Source organism: Drosophila erecta, unplaced genomic scaffold, assembly GCF_003286155.1.
Source record: "Drosophila erecta strain 14021-0224.00,06,07 unplaced genomic scaffold, DereRS2 tig00000126-arrow-pilon, whole genome shotgun sequence".
Lineage (NCBI taxonomy): Eukaryota > Metazoa > Arthropoda > Insecta > Diptera > Drosophilidae > Drosophila > Drosophila erecta.
The window spans coordinates 5,206,747-5,229,450 of NW_020825209.1; the positions used below are offsets into that span (position 1 = coordinate 5,206,747).

General features: G+C 41.2%; 1 protein-coding gene and 1 long non-coding RNA gene across 3 annotated transcripts in view; one reads left to right on the top strand and one right to left on the bottom strand.

The window, feature by feature from the left end:
* Positions 1-22,704, bottom strand: part of LOC6550071 (rho guanine nucleotide exchange factor 10) — a 95,594-nt gene that overhangs the window by 37,564 nt on the left and 35,326 nt on the right. The gene's annotated exons all lie outside the window — the stretch shown is intronic.
* Positions 15,579-16,865, top strand: LOC113564554. The gene is made up of 3 exons (XR_003408093.1): positions 15,579-15,836; positions 16,117-16,537; positions 16,650-16,865. It is a non-coding gene; the product is annotated as an uncharacterized LOC113564554 (long non-coding RNA).

The window sequence follows — 22,704 nt, forward strand, 5'->3', positions numbered from 1 at the left end:
TTCATTCATACACTTAGTATTTTTTTAGTCAAAGGTTTAAAATATATTTTTAGAATAATTCCGAATCGACAGCTGTGACAGCTGCGCACAGTTCCGTGGAATAAATAATAAATTGAACATCGGATTCATTGGCAGGCAGGGCAGATGGTTGCAGCGAAGTTGGCACTTTGTTCGTGAGTTTTCAATTGCTTTCTCCGCTGCACTTTCTTCCCCATTTCTTCGCCGTCGCTCGTGTTCCATCTTCAAGTTCTATCGGGTTGTTTATGTTGTCGCTGGCATTGATAATGAACAACTGTGGGTGTCTTTGTATTCATATGCATTGCCTCTTATCGCCCATCATTACAAGACAACTTACAAAGTCAAGCGCAAGGCGGCAAAATAAGGGGGAAAATCGGGGGATTTTCGCTATGAAAAGGTTCTTTCATTTTGAGGCATTAGCAAAAATTGTGCGCAACTAGTTCCAATTAGAATCGTTTGCGGGGAGAATCTATTTACTATCTGCAGCTGCTTTCCACTTATTGCCGTAAGCACCACCCTTCATTTGTTCAGGCAGCGAAAAAATGGCCATTAGGGACTTCGATTGAGTATCAGCAAAGCGTTTGGCAGGTTTTGTTGGCAATTAAATGCACCTATAACGATCGCGCTCAACCAAATAAATCAACGTAGTGACGAAGCGCACCAGGAAAGCATGGCAGGACGGCTAATATACTATGTACAGGAAAAATGTCTTTTTATTTTCTAATCATATTCGAAATGAAAAATGAAATCGAAATAATATAATTTTTTTTAAGGTACTGCCATATAAAAACAGTCTTATATATAATTTCCTACCACTATTATTTTGTCCTGGGGTATACATGTGTGTACCCAACTTACCCGTCCCCCTTCCTCCCTCGCACTCCCCTTTGCATGCACATTCGCATTGGAATTGTTCTCATTGTTGTGTTTATTGCTGTTGATGCGTGTCAAGCAGTTGGCTCTGCATCGTAGACCCCATATTCCACCATACCCCTCCGAACCTCAGGCCATCCACCCTCCTTCTCCATATATCACCAGGCATACACACATGCATACACACATATGTACATATATCTCAACTCTCTTCAATTTCCAGGCATTGGTATGATAAATTATATCGGAGGGATATCGGTAGGAGGTTCTCCGCAATTCTCTACGATTCTCCCCCTCATTTCTGTGTTGTCCGTTTCCCTTTTGGGTTTTCGGGTCTTTGTGCACTCTGTTTCCCCCATCCTTTGCTTCCTCTTTATCACTTTGGCTATCCCACTCTTTCGCCACTGATAGCCAAAACCGAGGGTGGCATCTATGTACATATATTCTGTCGGCTATAGTACTGCAAAAAATGATACAGCTCATAGTTAGGAGTTTTAAGTTTTAAGAATATGATATCTGAATCATATATGTACGTACATTGCAAAGACTGTGATCTTTAAATACTCCATTTAAAGAACTATACAACATGAGGATATCATTTTGTAGTATTACTATGACCTGAAATTTTCTGTCAGTGCTAACGTGGAATTGCCTACTTTACATACACATGTTCCATGGAACTATCCATTGCATATCTTTATGGTATTCTCACGCTTTGTTATTGGAACTGTAATAAATTTCGATTCCCGATAGGCAAAACATACTTCATATTTCCGCATTTTTGAAGAGTAAACTAACTAATAATACATAAGCCAATAATTCTTAAATGTTAAATAAATGCAGAGAAGGGTTAAGATTGTGATTTGGGTTCGGTTCATTTGGCTTTGGTTTGGGGGGCTTAGTTCAAAGGCCACCTATTAAAAGGCATTTAGGAAGGTCGCATTAGGCAAATGTTTTATGTTTAGCCAACAAAACAGAAATTATGCAAATCGCGCGCGAACAACGCCCCGAAAAAATAAATAACTAACCGTTTTTGTGTGTTTGATGAGCGATTCAAAAATTTCAATTAGCGGACTTAATTATTTTCCTATTACAGCAAAGATTTATGCAGATGGGAGTGGAGTGGGTCCAGCCAGAGGTCGTCAAACAAATCTCACAATTCCAGAAGCACTCAGTGCCAGAAAAATCGGAGAAAAAGGCAAACGACAAAGCAAAAAATGAAATAAAATAAAACCCAAACGAATTCAATTCAATTTCATTCAATCAACAAAGGAACAACACAGAAACAAAGTTCAAGGGCATTTACAACTAAGAAACGATAGGAAACAATTTGTTGGCGCTTGTTATTATCTGCAAGGCCACCGAAAATCATATAAATCAATAAAAATAAAGGGATTTCGTATTAAATATTGATTGAAAAGTTTGCTTTCAGAAATCGCACCAAAGTGACACGGGCTCACATGGGAATAAGTGTATGTGAATCGAATTGAGAAGGGCGTGGGTAAGGAAAATTGATTTAAACGAGATTTCCCCCGTCTAGAACTTTTCCGTTTTTCAACTAGTCAAGAAATGGAATGGTGAACATCGTAGGGAATTGCCTGGGAAATTGGCAGGAAAGCCAGCGGGCGTGGCACTTCAGACGATTACCGTCCAGCTCATTTGGCAGCCAATTAAGAGTAAATCTAAGCTCCCAAGTTCAAAGCCCACCTTTCCACTTCCTCTGCGGAATTGCGAAGGCAATCGAGAAGAATAAGATGTGTGAGAATGAAGATTAATGAAGTTCAATTAGGTCCTTAACTATAAAACTCTGTTTAGAGAGGCATACTTGTTGGGAGTATTTGAAGTACTGCTTTCAAATCCTTAACTCATTTTGATTCAATCCAATTACTATAGTACTGTGCTCGTATAAATCATTTATATAGCCTTAGACTTCAAATGGGGTTTATATTTTGCGTCAATCAACTCTGGCATTTTCAATAACTCAAATGCCGGGTTACTGAGTCGAAATTATGAAATGCTTTAATGACCACCAGAAAGGTCTTCCCTGACGCCCTCGGTTGACTGACTGGCCATAATTTGAGGCTCAGAATGACAGGAATCCCGGTTGCATGTCACAAAAGACGCACTCGGCACTTGTTGGCCACCGAAGCAGTCAGCAAGCCACCTCGGATTCCCGGGAAAATTCCCGCTTTGACACACATTTCCCAGAAGCCGGATGGAATATGTTCGGGGGTTTCGGCTGTTGCCAAGCCAACGCATTAGCCCACTCCATCAGGCTCATCAGAATCGGTCGTCATTAGCATGGGTACCTGCCAGCCAGTTGTTGTGCGGCGTAATTAATGGCTTACCCACCACCCAACCACCCAGCCACCCATCGAACCACCCACCTGGGCGGTGGGTAACAGGTAACCAGAACTGGGTAACGGTAGTAGCTCTGGGCTCTTTGTGGTAGGGCATTGGCGTCTAATTGGTTACATGGGAAAAATTGCATTCATCAGGGCTAAAATGCAGTGATGGAGCTGTTAAATGATATCGAACTAGTATATACCAATATACTTGTATGTATATAGTCCAGTTGCCAATCGAACTATTGCCTTGACCCCAATTGCAATTATTTTTCTGGTCTCTGACGATAATTGAATTATGGCGAATTATGAATGAAATGTTTTACAAGCGCAAAGTGGAGATTCGCTCATAGCATACAATACATACCACATGCATAATTTAATTGAAACGCATTGATTATTGATTGTTGCTCATATTTTGAGCATATTTTCCAAGCAATATAAGTGAACGGAAAATGGAATTATAAACTACAATGTACAAGATTATCAATTTGTTGCCAAGTAAACATTTCTATTTCCCGATCTGAAAGCTAAACGAAAACTGATTAATTGGCGATGCAAATCGTGGACTTTGCTTGAGGCTGTTAATTACGTGCGACCGATGGAAAAGGTTAATGTTAACATTCGTTTAACAATTCGCAGCCCCATCGTCGGGCATTTGTCAAACATTGTTTTTCGGGCTCCATTCCCCCACATTTTTGAGCCCGGCTTTTGGCTTGGCATTTGCGCCTGCGCTATCGCATGATTGATGATGCCAAAAGGAGCGCAGGCCTGGCGACAAAAACACAACAAGCTGAAATACCCGTTGAAAGCAAAAGTTCACAGGCCCCCCAGCTGATGGGGAAAATGCCCAAGCCAAAGTAGAAAAAACAAACACAAAATTAAATGAAAAACGACCTATAGTGGGTGACAAAGGAAGGGAACGGAAAGGAAAGGGGGCCCGTGTGTGAACTGTAGCAAAGTGTCAACGACTAAAGATAATAAATAAACAGCTCAGGTCGAAAAATTAGTAACTCTGTCAGTGGATTTTTTAATTGGCTGGTTTTATGGGGCAAAAATAGTTACACACTTACATCACGGAGGAAAAGTTATTGCCATTACTTTAGGAAAAAAAGAAAAAATACATTTGCATACTTTCGGCACTATGTATTTTCGGAATTCATTAATTTTTTATTTTTTTTTTAATTTTTATAACAACTGCACACAAGTAGAACTCAACAATTTTATTCAACGCTATTATTGCCACCGCAGCTGTATCCCCAAAATTTATGTCTTCGCATGTAATGCACTTAACTCTTTGTTGACAGATATTTTCGAATTGTTTTTATTGCTGGCCACCATTAACCCATCGACCAACTGACTTTTAGCCGAAAAAATACCATTACATATGTACATACGTACACGTGGTGTATGGAAACAAGGCAAAAGCACAGCGGAAAATTTGTCGTACGTGGTTGCCCAGTTGGTGGCTCGCCGCCCCCTAAAAAAACTGCCCTTCTACTCCAACTCCCCTTTTTCCGCCCCTCGAAATGCAAAATCACGTAGTGAGCGAGTGTGTGTGCGAAAGAAACTGTCATAAAACTGAGATAAAAATCTCATGGAAATGCGACAGTGACTTCAGCTGATTTGAGAGTTGAAGCTTGGGGCAGAGATTGAGATTGAGCCGAGAAAAGGAGCAGGGAAAATCTAGCAAAGAGATACCAAAATATTAGCAAGGGAACTTAAAAATTAGTGTCCCTTTTTGTTTTAATTTCAGATATTTGTATTTATTTTCTGGCATAACTAAACATGGAAAGAATTTCCAACATCTATTTTATTTATTTTTTTTTAAGCAAATGATTAGCCCAGCTAATCATTTCTCCCAGTGCACCTTTAATCGCTGCCGGGGGCAACCAAGAAGATTTACGTCTGTGTGTGTCGTTGGCCGGGCAATAAAAAATAGGTGAAAACAATTTATAAACAGCAGCCTTAAAAAGAGCCGCCGACGAGTTTACTCTTATGTTTTTCAGCGTTCCTTCAAATTTTTAATGCGCGAAACATGCAAAAATTCGGCGGCAAAGTGGGTTTTTTTATCAAGTGTATTTCATTAGAGGCAGCAACGGCTGGTCAGGAGTTCAAGCACCCTGCCACCAGCCATTTGCTACATGATTAAAACAGAGCTCTACGTTGTCGTCCATCTGATTATTCAAATCCCAGCGCAAAGTGCGACTGAATTATTGGTGATTTTTCGCACCACGTAATGCAAATAATGTGGAATGACTGACTGGCTGGCATGCGGCATAGTATTATGACTTAATTAGCGATTAAATATAATCGATCAAATATTAAGTCAGTCAAATCAGCTAAGGTGGGTTTAGATTAAGTGCCACTGTAGTGAGTGCTAATTACAATTATGTCATATTTATTGAATTATTTTCAGTAATTTACATTCAAATCAGTGCTGGCGTAACAAGTTTTTATCAAGGTTTCAATTTAAACTTCTGCACATAAAAAACTTGTACATTTATGGGCATACTTATGAATTCATTGGGACTCCAGACAGAGTATCCATTGCATTTCGACTCCCACACTCCGTGGAAAATATCCGCATGGGAATTCTGTGCTGTAAGCACTCACTGTAGTTAGAGAATAGGCTTTGTCACCATTGTCCTCTTCTCCCGGATAAACTACACCCATGTGTTGGCTTGATTTACGATCCGGACCCACTGACTCAACAGGCTTCCTTCGGCGCCACACACTCACACACACACACTATATGTAGATGGATGTATATAAGGTCGATTCTAATGCAGACCCGGCTGAAATACAAACACAATTCTGACCCCTGGCCCCTGCGACCCCCCACAATTGAACAATTGAACGTGGGAATATTGAGCTTCCCCACATCTACCATCTACCATCTTCCATCTACCATCTTCCATCTCCATCATCATCAGCGTCATCTTTTGTGCGGCACTTCTTCCATCGTAAATTACAATTTGTTGGCCAATTTTTGTCGATCTGAGCCGAAGATTTATCGCCAAATGACATTAAATTCAAGTTTTCCTGAGAACTTTTTAGCTCTCCTCCAGTTTGCTAGCCGATTTGGATTTAATTTCAGCCTAATCGTTCATCTCGGCTCCTATTTATTTATTTCGGTTTCTGTTGCACACGAAAGCTTTCAATGAAAAACAGTTAAACAATTGTCAGGCAATTACAACATTAAAAATCGATCAGAAGCCACAGAAGAACGAAGAATGAACTGGGAAGAGCTTAGATAATATTTCCTCTTTTTAATGCCTAGTTTATTTACTTAAGACCCGCAGCATTTGCTCAAACGTCGGGGGTGTGCATATACATATCTCTATATATGTATATATATATATATATATAAATGGCAAGTTAATGAGCTCAAGTGATGGAAATGTGGGCGTGGCAGGGGGAAAACAAAGAGAAGGGAGCAAAGACAATAATAAAATCAAATGAAACTAAATTAGTTGTGAAAATAATGTTGGGGACGACTCCGTCGATCTTTCCTTCTCCGCCTACTTTTTTCTCCGCCCGCATAGATGGGAAAAATTATGGAATTCAACTGGACATGCACCGGGAAAAATGGCTGGATCATTTTCTTTCAAAACGAGATTTTTAAATTCATAACTCATATATGTACTATGATCTAATTCGAGAATATTAAAAAAGTGTTATTCAGTGTGTTAAGGAAAAACCCACACATGTTGCAAAACTTCAATCCAAGTATTTTTAATAATAAATATTATTCACTGGTATATAACATAGGTTTTTCCTGTGTAGATCTAAAGGAGAAGGCCATAGACCTAGACCTGGTAGCATTTGCCATCAATTAAACTGACAGCAGCATGAGGCCATTACACGCTCATCAAAACACTTAACACACACACACACACCCTGAGTGGGTGGGGGTGGTTGTGGGTGGTGGTGGTGGTGGTGCTGGTGGTGTAGGCATGGTGGAGAAAGTAGGGGGTTGGCTCGTTGGTTCAGTGGTCTACTGGTTCGGTGGCACTGCATTTGCCGCTGCAAGTTAAGCAGCATTGACCTTTCAGCTAAACAAACAGCCCGATGACCAGCTGCACGCAAACAAAATTTAATGAACTAGTTCACCTCCGGCAGCTAAATAAAAGAGAGCGCCTAGCTATTCATCACGGCAAAAACTGAGCGCAGAAAACTAGACTCCAATTAAAGGTCAGCAAGGATCTGAATTATTTCAAAGAAAGTTGAAAGGGAGCTTATTAAGCTAGGATACTCTAAGATTCGTATTGATTTTATTGTTAGACATTCCACGCAAACGAGCCTAGACAAGTATTTTACAAATGCAAGGTCCACTTCAACTAACTAAGTAACTAACTAATTAATCGCCATCTTCCATTTTCCACCTCTTACATTCCTTTGCAGCCTTAAACGCAGCAGCATTCACTTAATTGAAAGTAATCAAATTCTGAAACGATGATTGGCGGCAGGCGTTTTTGCCATTTTTGCCTTTTTTACCATTTTACCCATTTTTTTCTATATTTTGCCATTTTGCCATTATTCCCGACAATTTGCTATTGAAAAAGGCGAGTGCGAGTGTAAATAGGAAAACTTTGACCGTTTTGCCACTTGAACTGCACTTGTTGGGGCAGTCGCGCGTGCCAGATAAGCCTACAGAAACTGGCACCCTTTATCATCCGATTTATGTGTGTATGTAGGTATATATTTATGTATATATTTCAATGGAGTGTGCAAGTGTGGGAGAGTGCCTTTGTGTCATAGTACAAAGTTCCCAAAGCGGATTAATAACGCTAAAAGAAAAGTTTGCCACTGGATGGGACAATGGAAGGCAAGAAACCGGAAAGGAAGTATGATTTTAAGTAGCATTACTTATCGCAGCTCGAGCTATGGAACATTGGCTTAAATGCATTTGGCCAGCACTTTCAATTGATTAATTTTCGCTTGCTTATAAATCCTGTAATTTGTTAAGCGACATAAGTACAACACATTTATTTTTCCCACTTTTTTAGTAGAGATTTTTCGAAATTCAATTTGACCAAGCTTCAGACCAATGAAAGGCGTATTAAAGGCACAGCATTCGGGGGAAATGTTGATTTCAATTAACTTAATGCCCCACAGAAATTAAGTCAAAGAAATTTCCAAAAACAACAACGACAACTCTAATTTTTTTCCAGTTTTGTTTTCTTTTTTCCTGTGTGTTGGTTGTTAATGCATTTCCACACGCAAATGAAATCGAAACCCAAAAATCGGGTTAAAGCAAACAAACCAAACCAAACCGAACCAAACCAAAAAATAAAACATAAAAGATGCAATCTGGGGGACGAGACGACCCTACACATGTTTCCACATTCTGTCGAATGCCGGGGAAAATTGAAAATTGTCAAAATGCGAAGACAACGAAAAATAGATGCAGCAACGGCGACAAAATGAAAAAAATTAGAGAAATACGACGACGACGGCGTGAAAAACAAATTAATCAATGTTAAAGGGATCGAAAGGGGCGATGGGCGGTGGCGGGGTCCGGAAAAGTGGGCGGGGTTAAGGATGAAATCGGGAAGGGGCAGACGTTTCAATAACATTTGTTGCGCTTCAATTTCAGTAAACGAGAAAATATAAACTTGTACTTGTACATAAATGAGGCGAAGGAAAAAAATAAAAACAACTTTCGTTTTCCTGCGCATAGTTGAAATCATTAAAAAATAATCATCTTTCTGCTGGGTTTTCGTTTAATGTATTTTATGCGTTTTCCACACACTACTTGTGCATTGACTTTTGCAGCCCACTGTGACCAAGTTTCGGTGCGTGTTAGAAAACCAAATCACTTTCTCCGGTTTCTCGGTTGTAGATCATTGGGCTTGGATTGCCTCCATGGTTTGCTTTTGTATTATTACTCTGTGTCACCTGTGCTTCAATTACTTCTTGGATTCGGTGACACACATAGGATGACGCAACTTTCTATCGCCCAATCTAACCCAATTCTGTCCGATGCTTTTTTTTCGCTCAGTGCACTGCACTGCTCGACTTTGCTTTGTTTTGATTTCGGTGTTCTATTTCGGTTTGTCGCTCAATTTCCTATTTTTCAGGTGCCGAGATGCCTCGCTTTTTTGTGATTTATGTACCTGGTATTTGTGTATTGAATAGGTATACAGGGTTTGCGAACATTAGATCGCATCTACGCAAACAGGCTAACTTCCGGCTATATCTTTAGCTTTACATACTTAAACTCGGGAAATATATAGAAATTCTTAACCACTGTACAATTTTTTAAATTAAATTTAAATTTTTAAAAATGAAATCAATCTACTATGTTTCCAACCCACTCTACTAGTGCGCTCACTACGTAAACTGCCCGTGTTTGTTTTACATACAGTACTTCTACTTTTTAATCTCTATCCCAAGCTAGAATACTCCCAAGAGATTTGGACACTGCTATGATAATTACAATACTTGTCCAATTCAATCACTGAGTATCCTGCAGTCGTTCTACTTGTCAACGTTTTCTTTTAAATAACTCAATTTGTTGCCGAGCCCTGTCAACGTCAGCCGAAGTCTTTTGCCCCACCCTTTCAGTTCCTTTTACCTAACTGCGCTACGTAAACATCCAAGATATATATGTAGATACATACATACATATATCCACACTCCCCGGTTTCTTCCTGTTTATGTATGTTTGTAGCTGCGCATTCGGTTCGACAACAAATGCCAAACATATGTGGCAAACGTGCGACATATTGGGCATTCCTCGGAACATGTATCTGTATCTGTATCCGTATCCGAGTCTGCATCTGAATCCGAATCTGTGGCCGAGTCCGAATCCAAATCAGTTGTCCCGCTGCGAGGTTATGGATGGATGTATGGATAGATGGGCGTTTCAAAACAACAAAAAGAACACACACACATAAAAACAGGAGAAGGAGGGCACAATTCAGTGGGTTAAGGAGTCGCCAAAACAGCGGGCGTTTAACTGCACGTTTCCTGCCATTTAATTTGATTAAAGCCTGGCGAACGAAATTCAGCCACGAGGCAAATAAAAAATATGGCGTCCAAGAAGAATCCACGGAGGGCAGGAATGGAACCCGCCGATCGAAGGCCTCAATCTTGAGCTCTTTCGCAAAAACCTTAACCTTCAAAGACGCGCGACAACCGAACGAATCCAATTGCAATTCTTAGACTCACATTTTTCGATTCGGGTTTCTTTTTGTAGCCTAAAGACAGAAAAAGCCGAGACGAAAAGCAGCGCTTTAAAATTATTAAAAGTACAGTGAGCACAAGTTATACTCTACAAAGATATTGTGCTGATGTTTTATCCTAGTTCAGTGACAATCACCTTGTAAAGTTTAATTAATGAAATGTTTAATTAGTGCAAACTAATTAGCTCCTTCGTATTTCTGGTTCATTTGATTATCTCAAAGAAATCTTTGCAGTTCCAGCATTCAAAGGCTTTCATTGGGTTAAATCAACTAAAAGCGAGAAGCAGTGATTAATCAGATATTTTAGCTAATGAAAAATGCTTTCAGCAATCAAGAGACCACGGTACTTGTATAGGGTATAGGGTATTTTCAGGGGGTACCGGGAATGCGGATCAATTGCAGGTCTTTGGATGCGTTGCATATAGTTTTGTTGGTTTAGCCAGAGGCCAAAATTGAAAGCAGCACGAAGTGCACTTGATACGTTATGGCCATCGAGTTGCGGCTGAATTTCTGCCCATTGCTTTTATTTGGCGAGTTTTTGCTGTACATTAAAATACCCTTGAAATGGGTATAATTTTATTGTGCACGTTTAAAAATAGATCCATCATAGCTATTCTACTTTTAAATCAAACGCTGAAATAGCACACAGCTATAGTAAAATTAGCGCAGCTAATTTTGAAATTATGCCCACTAAGTAACGTGCTTATTGGAAAGGTAGAGACATGAAACTCGGTGCACTTAAGTATTATAAGGTGTAATAGTATTGTGCGAAATATAGGCAATTTCTGGATGGCGCATAAAGGGTGTTAAAACCATCGATTTCCGAAGAGAGTCTTACATTCCTGTCCAGTTTTTTTTTTTTTTTGGGATTTATCCCTGAGGCTATCTGATTTTTCGCTCACCGTTTTTAAGGAGAAAAGGGTTTCTTATCCGGATGGGGGGAGGGGGGCAATTGCAGCCCCACATACACGCACAAACACACTCGCACGATGATTTTGATTTCTTTATCGCTTTCGTTCGGGTTTTTTATTTCCACCTTCTTCAGGTTCTTTCTTTCTGGCAAGAATAGTTCCAGGAAAGAAATTAAAATGCAACTGCGTGTTGAATTTTTAAATATGCAACTTGGATTTCGGGCGTACTTTCGAGGGCCAAGAAAAATTACAACAATAAATAAGGGTAAGGGTCTCGTGAGCAGAGGAGGTGGATTGCGGGGGCAAAAGGGTTAAGTGCAGGAAGCTCTCGGCCCCTCTCTTTCGATCGCTGGATCGTAAATTAGGTGGAGAGGGGAGGGGGCGCAAAAGGACTGCCGCAATTATCAATAAGAAAAGTAAGAAAATAAGAGAGGAGGCAATGAAATAAACCAAGTTTAATTGCACACAAATGCACAGAGTGCTGCGAACACTGGCTTACACACAAATTAGTCACAGATCGATTTTTAATCTCAGATCAGATCGTAATCGTAATCGTAATTCCCATCTCCCCATGCACTTTTACCTCCATCTCGTTCCCCACCTCTCTATTTGGGATTTGTTTTTACCTTTTTGAGCCGACGTTGATGAGTTGTTCTTGTTTCTGTTCTGCTCTGCTCTGCTCTGTTCTGTTCTGATCGGTTCGGTTCTGTTCTCTTTTATTTTCTTTTATTCTCCTTTCTTTTACTGTATTTGATTCGCTCCTTGTTTCTATTCTAGAGGCGATCGCTTCATTTTTTTCGAGTCCACTGCACTTTTGTTTTGCTGCTTTTTTGTTGCATTTATTGACAGCTGTGTTGTTGCGACGAAAACCGCATAAAAACATTAATCATTTGCAGCACGTTTCGGGCTGGTTCTTTGGTTCGCACTTGTTGCTCTTGCCACAAAAAATAATATGAATTCTTGAGCACTCGCGCAGAGCAAAAAAATGATTTTGTTCTTCGGCGATTTGAATCAGCAGATTTTCGAATTCGATTCTAGTATTCTCAGCGATTTGGCACGATTGCAATTGCACTTGAACGCAAGCGTTTTTCAAAAATATTCAAACGCAGACGCGCGCGATACAGCGAACGAACCGCTCACGACGAAAGTTCGAAAGCAACAGAAAACGCAAAACAGACACCAACAGTTCTCACGCCGCACGGCTCTCTTTCACGCTCTCTCGCCAGAGATGCGCGCTCGCAGCGGCAACAAGTAGCTAGGATTCTGGGGGGCAGCTTGAAAGTAGCTAGAGCTAGGGGTCCAGCAGGAAAATAACAGATATAAAGATAGTCTGAAGACAGCTACCAATAATTGTGGTTAATATGGTTTTATATACGACGGTGAGCCTCTAGGCCACTAGGTTTACTAAGCATCAGCCTAATTTATTACCCACCAATTTATTTTTTGATAATGTTTGTATGACGACAAACTAGTTACTACTCATTCATACGATTCAGTGAAAGATGGTTTTTCGAAAGCAAAATAATGAATTCCAATTGAAATAGGCGGAGCTACAACACTACCGTTTTAATATTAGGCTAAAAATATTTCGAAGAGATCAGTTATGTTTACTCAACAGTATTGTGGCCACAAAATCGCCAAGTGGACAACACTGCGCTTCTCCCTCTCGTGCGCTCTCTCGCTCACCGCATACAGTGCGCGCCAGCAAATGGTTACTCCCTGCTATTGCTACAAATATTAAGCGATAGAATGTTTTGAGCTCCCTAAAACCGATACGTTGTTTACAACTGCTGCATTCGTTAAACATTAACAAGAGATCAATGGATGGTCACAAAGTTTTTCCGATACTTTCCGGGATATTTTTTACTTGTGTCCGCTACATTGGACGCCACTGTAGGGGCCTGATTTTATGAATGAACTTCTTCTTGGCGTCGATGGTGATGCGTGGAAGGGGTGGGCGGTAATAACATAATAGTTAGTTTCGCCGAAACGCCAGAAAACCACCAATTTATTTCGCATTGTGTGAATTTATGCATGTACATATGTATGTATGTAGATGTTCTGAATTTTCTCGCGAAGCTTACCACATATTGTGCAAATTGGGTGTTTATTATACATATGTATATATGAATGTAGGTATGTAGTGTATGTAGGTTGCTTATTCGGCTTCTCATTAGCAAGTGGGATGTGTACTTTTCTCGTTATTGTGGTACCAGTTTACAGAATATATAGAATATATAGGTTACTTCCTGTCAATTTTGTTGGAAGACTTGGTCCAAAAGGATCTGCCAGGATATTTTCCAAGTTCCCCCTCTTATTGTGATATTTTTACGACGCAGACGCAGCCGCTGCACTCTGTGTGAGACGAAGGGAGAGGGAAGCTGGCCGCTATGCACATCTCTTTTCCTCTCCCTCGCACCGCTGCTATTTTGCATGACGCACCCGCATGTGCAAAGAGGAGCTCACAAAACAGTCGCGTCTGCGCAAAAAAAAAAACTTCACCAGCAGACAGCGATGGATATGTGTAGAAACGAGACGCAACGAGGCGGGAAGTGCGGCAGAGGGAAAGGGAGAGGAGATGGCGTTAGCCGATTGAGAACAATAGCACCGGAAATTGCTGCATCTGTTGTTGTTTTGTCGCCGTTGCTTCTTCAGTCTCTTCTTCATCATTTACTCGTATTGCTCTTCTGCTTTAGCATCGGTTTGCCACACCCCCGCCTTCTACTTTGGCTTTGTTTTCTTTGCTAAACTGTCGCTGCACTTGAAGTTCGCTCCATCCCTTTCTCGCCCATTGTTCCTGCCTGTGTTCCTATTCTCCACAGAAATTCTCAATTGCGGCCAGTACACAAGAAAATAAACAAACCAAGCAGCACCTACAGAAAAATATGTTCGTGCATATAGGGAGTAGAAGCCAAAAAATAATAGCCACAAGGCGTTGACGGACGAGGAAAATGAAAACTCAAGTGCAAAATGCAACAGTTGCGTACAGTCGCGTCGCGAATTATTGCCTCACCACCCACACAAGCACACGTACACAGCGAGAAACAGTAAGCGAAAATCACATGTTCCACTGATTTCGAAGTGTACGTAACAGAGGTGTTCTTGTAACTGCTGTTACGTTTTTCATCGTCGAACAATGCCCTTGACTTGTTTCAGCATATGTATTTTCTTTTGGTGTATTGAAATGAGGAAGGCCCATCATTTTGACTTCCGTTGATGTTCTGCGCATGTTTGGCAAAATTTTGCGGTAGTTACGTTCCTAAGCATAGTAACCGTGTGTGTTTGCTGTTCGCCGATTCTGTGCGCCTGTTACTACGATTTGGAAACATGTTCCCTTTGACATGTTTGATGAGTGTCATACAACATGCTCGACAGGCTTGTACTGAAACTGAGATTCTCGGCTATGAAAATGCAAGGATAGTTGCTTTCGTTACTTGACTAATAATGAACAACTTTCAGCAATTAACATGGTTTTTGCAAGGAGAACAAATATTTCTATCCTTAAATATGAGATTTTAAATAGGTAAACAAGTAATTCGATAATTCAATGCAATGGGCTAACGTAATTAGTATTCAAAAGCCTCCCCTTCATTTACTCCGCAGCTTGTTGACTAGTTGTTGGAACTATAGTCCCACAGCGATTCCCTTTAAGCGGGGCACATAGTTCTTTGTCTTCGGATGCAAACAGTCGGGACCACGGGGCGTATGTTTGTTGTGTGCGCAGTGATAACATGATTAGAGCTTTCAGGCCGGCAATGAATGCACCTGCATTGTCGCGGCCCCAGAGATCCAGGTAAATATGTATTTAGCAAGTACTGCTGCTTCTACCGATTCACCTGACGTATAGAGACAGAAATCATGGAGATAACTCTCACACACACAGTTGTACAGCTCCGCACGTTCGTTCATTCATGTAATTTCGCTTTTAGTTTTTCCTTTTTCCTATAGTTTGATCTTCACTTCTCGTCCACCCCTCGGCTGGCTGTTAAAATTAAAGATAATTATGATTACCAACAGACAGAAGCAGCAGCAGCAGCAGCAGAAGCAGTCGCACTTGAAGTTGCCAAGCAGAAATCGTTCATGCAGGCAGACCCACACAGATACGGATACGAGTATCTTTGAGATACAGATACGCATCGGACAGCAGAGGGCCGAAATAAAGTAAAAAACGTACTGCGTTCTAAGGCTGAAAATTTCGACTAAAATATACCTAAGCGAGTCTGTATTATGCAATGTTCTTTATCCTAGTATGGGTTTAACTTTACGGACATTAAATCGCTATAAAATGTTAGGTTTATTATAACTCTGTAGAGATAGAAGCCCACGATGAAGAGTACATTTTAAAGATACTTGTGCTTAAATACTATGAGTATCTAATATACCCACACCACACGCAACGCAATGGGTATAAAAACGACGACCGACTGAGAGACAGCTTCAGTTCACAAATGATTATGATAAAAAACACAGCCACAAGAACGACAACTCTGGAACAGGTAAAGAACATCCATCGTTGTGTTTTATATGTTTTGTTGTGCCCTTTGTTGTTGCGTGGTTCTTCTTTTCTTTTTTGTTTTTCAGTACTATACGCATATAAATAAATTGAAAACAAGAGGGCTATGGAGCTATGGAGCTGCAATATACCCTATATAGTTTATTAATATTGTATTTATGTGGTAGATACTCGTATTCTAAGAATACATTAAATATGAAGTTAACTGCATGCACATATCCTATATATTTTTTATACATATATCCTCGACATTCATTTTACAGGGTAACAGACGGACGAGAGAAAGGCAGGAGGAGCAGCCGCTTGAAGGGCATCGAGGGTAAAGAGGCTTAGACAGGCTCACATGCTGATGAACCGGCCCTGATAGTGAACCCCCAACGAAAAAGGGGCGTGGCACAGTAGGGGCGCTCGCACAAAAGTGCACAGGAAAATAATATGTATTACAATATGAAATAATGCATTGAGTCGATTTGTTTGCCCCGAAATAGTGAAACATTCTGAACATATAAACAATTTCAGTGCACCCAAATACTTATGCGATAACGCCAGAGGCGCAATGAAATTTTCGGCTGGTGGAAGAAATTAAGACAAATCAAACAGGTTTCTCGCCGGTCCTGCACCCGCCACCCCTGCTCCTTCCTTCGATCCGGCTCTTCAAACGGCGCACCGCCAAAAAGGTAGAAGGTATGGTATAGTATATACTATGCATCAGGTAGGAGACGCGATGTTACCAGCGACGACGAAGTAAAATGATTTCGTAATTAGAAAATTAACAAGTCATTTCTCAATTGCGCAGGGGATGGAAAAAAACCCGTGTGAAAATGAGTGTAAAGGAAAACGACCCTCGGGAATGTCGGTTATTACAGAGCGGAATATACCCCTTTTTCCGGCAAACCGCAGATAAATCAAGGCAAAAACAAAGCTCAGCTGACAGGACGACGAGCCCGCAGAAGATAACACTAGAAATGCGTCATAATCCAGCATTTCCCAAATGCGAAGAAAGGCGAAGAAAGCGAGGGGCGCCGCACGAGTTTGGGACCAGGATCTCCAGGATCTCCAGGACCTCATGATTACAGCGTGCATTCACTTTTTGGGGAAAGTATTTACTTATCTCAGGCAAATAGTTATTACAGGCAATAGCTATTATAACAGCATTCAATCAAAGACAACATAATTTCGAGCTAAGTTTCAACGATATTTTTGATTTAATTGCGATTTCCCATCACGTATTTGCTCAATTTTTATAGCGATTTGCGTGCCTATTTCAATCGGATCCTTCTGCTGACCCTTTTATATATTTCCTATAATTTAGCCACGAGTCTCGCAGAAAAAAGAGCAACATCAAAGCGGATTCCTTTCGGTTGTGATTAATGATCCGCACCGCATCAGCTGTCAATTGGCCATCAAATGGCCCACAGAGAGCCAGAAAAAAAAGCGGCGGCCCACTTGTCAACCCATTTCAGAGTTCCCACTCCTGCAATCCGCTGATGCATCCAACATAAATATGCATGATGAAATCTTAGCAAAAAGAGTAAAAATAAGAAATCTGTTCTCTGTTGTCTTTTGTGTTTTGTGCTTTGCCCGAGGTCTGCATTAATGCAATATTCCCCACTCTATCGCTTATTTCATTTCCATTTTTTCCGCCTCACGACTTGACAAAGGTCCAGGGACAGACGAGGATCCCTATATTTCAGAAATGACCACACACATGGACATGCCAAGGGTTCTGTAAGCGGTATTTTCGCCCTCGGTCAAAGGTTTATGCGGGCTGGCAACCAATGGTTGGGGTGATCCATTCTCCCAAAGACCCCGGCCCAAAACTTTCAACACGGCCATCAAGTGGGCCATAAAAAATGCTTCTAGACACACGCATAAAATTTTCAATTAATTGGTCTGGAGATGTTGGGGAAAATGTCGGGAGATATGTCACCTTACTTTTCGAATCGAACGCTAATTAAAAACCCATGAAAATGGTGATCCACAATGGTGGGGGCCTTAGATGTGCGCTTATTAACGTGGCCTAAATGATTTTCTCTCATTTCGAAGAGGGTAACTTCCGACGAATGGGGTATACTAAGTTTTCGATTGATTAGGCGATTGAGCGAAAAGTGACCTTATTTTCAACTATTAGTTTTTGATTTTTAACTGAAGCGTTGCTCTATGCAATCTGGAAAATATCTGAATAAATGGCTCGATAAGTACCAGGTACAGCAGCGTCTGTAGAACTCTTAAAGTTAGGTTTTATTTTGGGCAGAAGAGAACGGCAGGCGCCCTTTCATAATTATGGGCAAATGAAATGATTGAAGTGCCGGGCCTGCATTTGCATAATGAAGTCGTTGGGGTCACCACTTCACTTCAGATCACTCGGATCACTTTGGAACACTTTGGAACACTCTGGATCACTTTGGTACACTTTGAGACTCTTTGGCTCACTTCACGACGCCACACAGAGCGCTGTTCTTATCGCCGCCCCACTATACGAAATGGTGTTCCTCTTCCTCCTCGGACCCAAACAGATCTGACCTTATTATTGATCATTGTTATTACTATTACTCTTCGAATGCTAAGTTGTCCCAGAATGTTTGATTTGATTTTATGCATTTTTAACGGGGTTTTCCCAGAAATCGTCTCTGTTTTCACAATTCATATGCGGCCCCAATGAAAGTGTTATAAATATGTATGGATATGGGAAATGGAAAAGGGGTAAGGGCTGATCGATCGGCAGAAGCTTTCCAAGTCGTGAGCGAAAGTGAAAATAATCGTTAATTGATAAAGGCGCTAAGACGTAGTCTACGGAATTGTGAAACTGCGGTTTCTATACGGTTAAGGTTTTAACAACAGTTTCAAGTTTACCAAAGAAAATAAAACAAATATGAGCTATCAACAAAATGTAGTGCAGTATCTTGTTATCAAATTGGCAGTAACTTGCTAACTATTATAGTTCATCAGGTTCAAAACTTGTAGATTTTTCAAGGCCTTCATTTGTAATACGAGTATGCAGCTATCCTTAGACCAGTCGATCGAGAATTAAAATGATCTGCTGATCGCATCAACAGGAAATCGAATGCAATTAAATGAGAATCGATGGAAAAGTCTCGCATCCACTCGACCAAAATGAGTTTTCATTGCACGAGCTGAAATCGGTGCACAGAGAAAAATTTTAGCGTTTTATTGACGAATATATGCTTTTCTTTGATAAACCTGTGCATGTTATTCGTTCCCTTAGATTGAAACATTACACCGAATGTACTAGTACACTAGCACTAATTCCTTACCGAGGTAATTGCAGTTTCGTTCAGTGTCCCATTCTTGAGTACAAAGCGGAATGGAACGCGTTACCCATTGATAAGTTTTTGAAACGGAATTGCTTTTCTTGCCTTGCCTTCGCTTAATGAAAATTTGTTTTCGGGCTGGCTTGTTTGTTTTGCCGGCACCAAAACACACACCACAAATTGCCAGAACCGCGAAGATCAGAACGGAACCGAACCAAAAAAAAAAACAAAAAAAGAAATGAAAATTCAAAAATATACAGAGACAGCCACTGAGTGTAAGGAAAATGCAATCCGAATTCCATTGGACATGGAGCTGCAGCAATGGGTCCGCAGATCTAATTCAATTAAGATCCATAGATCCACAGATCCATAGATGCACAGATCCATAGGCAATCCTCTGCGTTAACTGGCGCCCTCGATACAGTGGCCATTCGGCTCTTTCCGGACATCAAATGTGGCCGCATTTTAATTTCGTTTGATTATCATTAATAAAGCGTTGATGGAGGTCGAGTGGCGCAGACCAGATATGGGTTGGCTTGCAACTTGACTGCAACTACCAGTAACTCTTGGCCATAGTTTAGAAATCAGATTAGTACAGTGCCATGATAAACATCACGTTTGCGCTCATCTTTTTCACATGGCCACATCGCCAGATAGCCAAATGGAAAGCCGAAAACCAACTAGCTTTTACAAATGCATAATAGTCAAGTGTCTCCCACCTGCAACTGTGGCCATTTATTAGTTGCTCCACTGCCGCTGGCAGAGCCCATTCATCTCCCAGCTTGATTCCCTGTTTTCTGCCCCGGCTTGTAGGTGTTAATTCCGCCGAGACCCTGACGAGGGCACAAAGTACCTTCATTAGCGACCAGGCCAGAGTGGACCACCTCCTCGTCGTTTTGCCGGCATTGTCCTCGCCACGACTCTCCTTTCACACCTTTCCCGTGAATAAGCCACATAGGGAATCGGAGAAACAGAGAATTAGAGAATCTGAGAATCGGGAACCGGAGAACGCAGAGACTGCAGCAGACAATGACAACAAATGAAATCCATACATAATCATAATGCATAATACATAATACATTATACATAATAATGAGCACAATGCGGCCAGAAGTCCCCCTTCCCTGCTGCAGCCCCCAAAAAACTCGTCCATTCATATTCTAATGGGCCACTTAAGATGCACAAGCGAAGGAGAGAAGTAAATATATATATATATGCGGTGGAAAACGATCTCCAGGCAATGGAGATGGAGTAACCCAAATTTTTCCACATTAAGCTTAAGTAGCTTTGCTCATTAAGATAACAAAAAAATCGATGTGCGGCGCGGAAAAGTATCGGCGTTTAATTGCTGCTCTCTGGATTATGTAATGTCTGGCCAAAAGTCCCCGGGGAATCCCCATTCCCACAGCCTATGCCCAATCCCGCGGGCAAGGTGTGCGTGCGAGTGCTCCACTTCCTAAATGGGTCAGGCTGCCAGAAATCTCATCCAGCGAGCATCTGATCAATATCAGAAATCCCATTAGGAGCGCTTGCGAAATCATTATCCAGCTCCAGCTCCAGCGTACAAGAAAACCAGAAAACCAGAAAACCGGGAATGGAATGGAACGAAGTGGAGTGGAGTGGAGTTTTGTTGGAGGTGCAAGTTATAGATATAGGGCATGGGGATCTGAAAACAGGCGCCGCCGTCTGGCCGCTTTAAGATGTTGCAATATTTTTGGTAATCGCCGGCACATGAAATACCAAATGGCTGGGTTAATGGAAATAAATGCAAACAAAGTACGCATTTTCCCAACGGAATTTGAAAGAACAGCAGCAGAACCATTTAATTATATATGCCTAATTGGAGCAGAGTATAATGCAAGTAATTGCAAATTCCAACTAATTTGCATTCAGTGTGTAGAATAAGGATTCAGTGCCAGAAGTTTCCATGAAAAGCACAGAACCCGCTGCCTCAACGGAACAGACTTTTCCCTTAGAATAGCTTACCACCCCCATTTTCCAACTACAAGGCTAAGGCTCCCTATTGCATTCGCAGTCAGTTCTTGAATCGCTTTTCCCGTCTGCGCCAACCTGTTGAGGCCTGACTATTTAAATGGCAAGTGGCTTAGCCTAACGAGCGGTGGAAAAACCAAAGGAAATGGCAAATTTTCCAGGCACGTGGACGCAGCTATAGAAAAGCGCACGGATGGCAGAGGACAAGACAGCGCTCGGCACTCACGTGCAAGTCTACCACTAAGCCGGAAAATCTCTGGACGTCTGGAGGAAAACCCCACTGGCCCAGCTTGCTCCTGCTCAGTTTCGCAGTTTACCAGTTTATCAGTTTATCAGTTTCCCAGCTGCTCAGTTTCCGAACGGAGACAACATGAAGTCAATTCAATTAAAAGCTCGTGTTTCATTTTGATGCTATTTCCCAGCGGTGGGTATCTGCCGAAAAGTGGGCGTGGCAGTGGACAGTGGGCAGTGGGCGGCTGGGTGGAACCTGGGTGGTGGGCGGTTGTCCCGTCCAGGGGACAATGCAAAAATCCGAAACAAATATTGCGGCTGCTGCGGCAATGTCAATGAAATAATAAGCGCACAATAAACAGCGACAAATTGCTCTTTTACGCAATAAATGAAAAACGACTACGCACGCCAAGAAAAGCAACAAAACCCAGACTATGGCCTTTAATTAAAGAAAATATTTGAAACGCATATATGAACGCAAGGTAACTGAGAAGCAATGCAACTTAAAAAATGTGTCATTCATGAGGATACTTGTTGAATACGTTGCATTAATGTTCGAAATTTGTATGCAAATATGGCAGAAATTAAAATGCCTTTTTTTATACATATATGATATGCTAGATTTTTTTGCAGTGCAACGCCCTATCCCGGCCTCACGGACACAAAGAGCACACACACGTTGACGGGACACGTTTCACGCTGATATCACCCTGCAGCACTGATTCCGGGCAAATGACGCAGGACTCGGTTCCTGCCACTGATAACAGCATTTGATACAGACAATTGGAAAGCTTGTTTGCTGCAAGCGTAGGATGAATAACGGGACAGATTGTGAGTATTAGCAGATGACACATAGGAGCCAATGGGGTTAATCATCGTGGTGCACTAAACGATGAAGAATACTGCTTGGCTAGCAGCAATTACTTCATGGGATATTCCGACACCAAGCACACTAGTGCAATTAAAATCATTTCAATAGCCAAATCGGCTATCTGCATATAGTGCAGATCATTTTATAGCACTAAAGTGTGCCGCGTGAGGGCATTATAAATTATTGCGGGGCGCCAAACGTGAACAAATTAGGGAGAATGTATATATAGCATTTTGAAATCAGTAAATGGCCTTTGCATGTTAGAACTGCTTTCGAATTGTATTTATTTATAGGCTTTTGTTCATGCCCACATGATTTATTCCATAAATCAAAATACTAGGCTAGCAAATTTAATGTACATGCCAACGAAATTTTCAGGGGAGCACAAGAATGCAGTATATTCGCAAGTGCTGACAGCTCCTGGGCGAGGGATTAACAATCCAGAGCAGCTTCGCGAATAAAAATAATAATTATGGCAAAACAGG